The sequence below is a fragment of the Acanthaster planci genome, linkage group LG13 (genome assembly GCF_054643075.1).
Source record: "Acanthaster planci isolate LZ-2023a linkage group LG13, COTS_SCS, whole genome shotgun sequence".
Classification (NCBI taxonomy): Eukaryota; Metazoa; Echinodermata; class Asteroidea; order Valvatida; family Acanthasteridae; genus Acanthaster; species Acanthaster planci.
Genome location: NC_141789.1, coordinates 4,205,153 through 4,209,269, shown reverse-complemented (window position 1 = coordinate 4,209,269; position 4,117 = coordinate 4,205,153). Strand labels below are relative to the sequence as shown.

Genomic DNA, 4,117 nt, shown 5'->3' with positions numbered 1-4,117 from the left:
GGATGGTGTGACCGTGGGTAAGGCTTTTTTTCTCTACAACATCATGTTGAATGAGCCCGAAGCCGTATTCGCTTTTGAACTTGCCTCCCCCACACCGAAAGCTGGATACGGCGCTGTACATCAGTATTATAATGTCTAAAGGAAGCCTTTGTAAAAAAAGAATCTGACCTTTAAGTTAAGGGTAAGGATCTTTAGACTGAATGAAACTTTCTCCCAAGCGTCTGTGGATACCCACCAACGGGCAATGTGGACGGATACTGAAAGTTGTTGAAGTAAGTTTAAAATCACACTTGTCTCAGTAGAAGGCCTGAAAGACTTTCATTTCCCTAATTTTGAGAAATGGGGTAATTTTGTTTTTGTCTACCGCAGTTACTATTCGGCAACTTCAGGAAGTTCAGGATGAGATTATCGAGTCCACACCAACCCAAAACTAGGAGCAGAGGAGGCCACTCTACTCACCAGCAGTAAACTCGGAAGTGTACAAAAATTCATTCTTTCCCGTACAATTAAAGAATGGAATCGTCTCCACTCTACTATAGTCACACACAAACAGACTAAATTTTAGACAGTTTTTTCAAAAAAAAATTGTCATAAGTCCATCCTCCGCCACCTTAAGGTAAAATAGTACTGTGTTTTGGCGGAGCTGCAACCGCAAATCAGAAGGGGACTGGGACAGCTATTTTGAATGGCGCCACCAATTGGCGAGTTAATACCGTTGAGGGCGGATCGAAAATAGCAATTCCGACGGCTGTTATTAGTTAAATTACTGTTACTTCGCTAAATAAAGATCAGCGGTATTTCGGGGGAACAACAGCAAGAGAGGAATGCCGTTCTTGTAATTATAAACCACGCAACAAAACGTTTAGAAAGTGTTTTTAAGCTTTGCATGTGAATGAGTTTACGTAGGAATTAGTTATGGGGCATCTGCAAGCCATGCAGTGCTTAAGTCATTTGAGGCAGGGGCAGCGCGGACATCCGCCGGATTCTTGCAAAATCAGTGACAGGTACTGAGCCGGTGAAAACAGCGATCTTGGCGACGTACGCATGCAGCAGCCAGTCAGAGAATCTTTTCTTTGATCTGTATGTACGTACGCGCGCGCGCGCTCGTTGCAGTTGTTTTCATCGACCGCGGTGTCACTCATGCCGCCGCTACCGACCCCGGCCACGGACGTGTATAATAAAATCTGGACTCGCAATGCCCTTAATCAGCTTATAGAGTCATTGAATCCACTCGCAGCCATTTTACCGAGCCGAATACAAAGCGTTCCTGGTAATGCCCGCCTTTGTTCTTCCTGACGTCAATAGTAGGGAGCCAACCCACGCCTTTGTATTCGGCTCGGTAAAATGGCCGCTGGTTGGCTTCCTTTTCATACAAAGGCGTTGCAAGTCCAGGTTTTTTTTATATACGTCCGTGACCCCGGCGTAAATTTTTGTGAAACTCCCGGATGTCCGCGCTGCCCCATATTACTTATTAGATATAATGATGCCCTATAGTTTTTTATTTTATTGTAATTTTTTCAAATGCTTTGCTGAAATTAACAGATTCATGTCTGCCTCTTATTTTCTGAAACTTATGGAAGTGAAAATGAGTGGGTACTGGTTTGATCTCTTAGTCATTTTAACCCAGCTAACCAAATGATATATACATAAAATAGCCGTTGAGCTTGTGATCAAATTTTCCCGCGATGACCTGAGGTCTGTGGTAAAATTGCATGTACATGTTATGTAGGCTTATCCGAAGGTTTGTGATCAGACGTGATTAAATCGGGGAAGCAAGGTATAGGTTAAAATAAATGACGTGACGCCGAGCCAAGAACCCTACAACTAGTCGTAGAAAGCTTACGTTTACACAGTTATAGGTAAGAAGTCAGTTCGAACATGATCTGTTTTTTGTTCTATAAACTATGGTGCGAAGCGTTAGGCCCCCTACTCTTTGTTGGCTTCCCCTGTGTCTGGAATGTCCTACCTATACCTCTCAAAACCACCAACACTAGCAACAGTATCCTCCGTGGTCTCAACATGCTCAACTCTTGTTTAAACAATCTCAGATCACAATGGTGAACCGATAAATTTGTCTTAGGGTCTGAAATCCATTCAAAACCGTGTCCATACTTTGTTCATACTGGCCCCTAGCCTACGTGTTGTTGGAGAGCGAGCCCCAGGGCCAGACACACAAGCCATGTCTGACTTAATAATAAACATGACAAAAAGATCATATTGTACCTTTCTTGGAAAAAAAAATCAGTTTGACTTAAACGTTGCACACTGTTCAGTGATAGATGTTACCTGTACTGTAGTTACTTACAGAAAATACAAGATTTATAAAACACTTGTGTAGATAGCCATGTACAAATGTCCATAAACACATTTTGGCTGTTTTGATTGTGCCATCACAGCTATATGTGTAGCCAAATATCATACCTGCCTTCTTGGGGAAGTTAGATGTCATATGGGGAGGTTTATTCACCTTATATCCTCATTAAAATGGTGAATTTCTTGAGCATTTTGCCCATCCACATTACAGAAAATCAGCAGCATGTACTCTCAATAACTGTCAGCTGTGTGATAGCTTGACCAATCGCAGTTTAGCTCCAATCGTTTCCTTTTGTTTTCCTATGACCCACAGATGAAAGCCGCACTGCGAATGGGCCAATTTGCTTCTATTCCAACCACCAATCATAGTTCAGCTTTCATTTGGGTTGACATGTCCGGACGTGTCGACCAGCAGTGTACGTTTGGAAAGGGACAACACATTTTATGCATTGTGATTTGGCCATTGCAAACTCTTGGTGGCATATTTTTGTGAAATGCCCCAATTGAATGTCATTTTTGTTTGTTATTCTGGCAGCGCATGTGGGCTTAAAAAGATTTCGGTGAGGAAGAAGTGAGGCTGAGAACATGTTTGAGGCCGTGAAAATTAGGATTTTGGATTTGCGCATATGGAAATTTTTCAGATGATGAGAGGCTTATTTCATTTTCGTTATTCGTTTAGCAATATTAATTAGTATGCGTCAAGACTTAAAGAGAGACTCCAATTGTTGAATTGTGGGAGGGGGGAGGACTAGGACTATCAAATGACCAATCAGATGAGGGGATAGAAACAGTGCACAATACAAGTAGAGTGCTTGGTACATGTATTCTGCTAAATATAACTGGGGAACCCCCCAAACAACCTACACTGTGCTTGTGCTAGCCTTGGTTTCTAGCATGTCATCACACGTGCAAAGCGCAGTATAATATGTGGCAATATCACTTAGTTTTTCATTTCTGTGCAACAAAATGGAGTTTGTGTCATAAAAAAAGTGCTACTGAGAATAGCGCTTTGGGGGACACTTTGTCACAAATCTCATGTCCCCCCCAATTCAGTAATCATGTTTGTACTAGATGCATGTACGTAGACTATGTGCCAGCTGTCTTGAATTGAAATTGAGTGTTCAGAATACATGTAATTCAAAATTTGTGGTTAATTATACCTAAATGTTTTAAGCCACATTTGAAAAAATCAACCCAAAGTGACTTTTAGAACACAAAATTTTCTGGTGCCATCCCATTTAACAGATTATGTTGAATATGATAGATTCAGTAAAGGAGATAAAAATCGGCTTCCTTGTGAATAAGGTTTCATTTACATGTATGTTAACAGAAGCTCTGCTTATTTCTTCAGACAGTAAGCAGTAGGCACAGCAAAAGTAACTCTGACCTTATAGGAAATGTTTGCTGAACTTACATACAGTGTACATGTACATCTCTGTACGTGTGCAACCATAAGCACAACCATGCCAAGTGCTGCCATGAAATAGTGTGTACAATTAGCAACTTTTTATGCTAAAGTAAGTTGAACTTTTTGCTTACTGTGAAGCAGCTCAGTGAAATTGGGTCCCGGCTTTTGGCTTGGGTACAAAGAAGAAGAAAAATACTCAAGGCACACAGGGTAGGCCTCAAGTCAAATCAGTTTGTACTATAAAGGCCCAAAGTCAACTTGCTTGAATTGTAACTGGCCCATGTTTTTTCAAACATTAAGTTTTTTTGGGGGGGGTTTCAGGCAATTCAAACTGATCCAAAATTTCAAAACCAAATGGAAATCACACCAGGCTTTAACATCAGAACTAGTTTTTTT

The 4,117-nt window shown here is 41.1% G+C and overlaps 1 protein-coding gene across 1 annotated transcript in view; it reads left to right on the top strand.

Annotated features, from left to right (window-relative positions):
- The first annotated feature begins 617 nt into the window (after positions 1-617).
- LOC110981273 (uncharacterized) overlaps positions 618-4,117 on the top strand; it is a 32,958-nt gene continuing 29,458 nt past the window's right edge. Inside the window, exon 1 of the mRNA XM_087144797.1 lies at positions 618-835. The gene's annotated coding sequence lies outside the window, so the exon portion shown is untranslated. The remainder of the gene's footprint in view (positions 836-4,117) is intronic.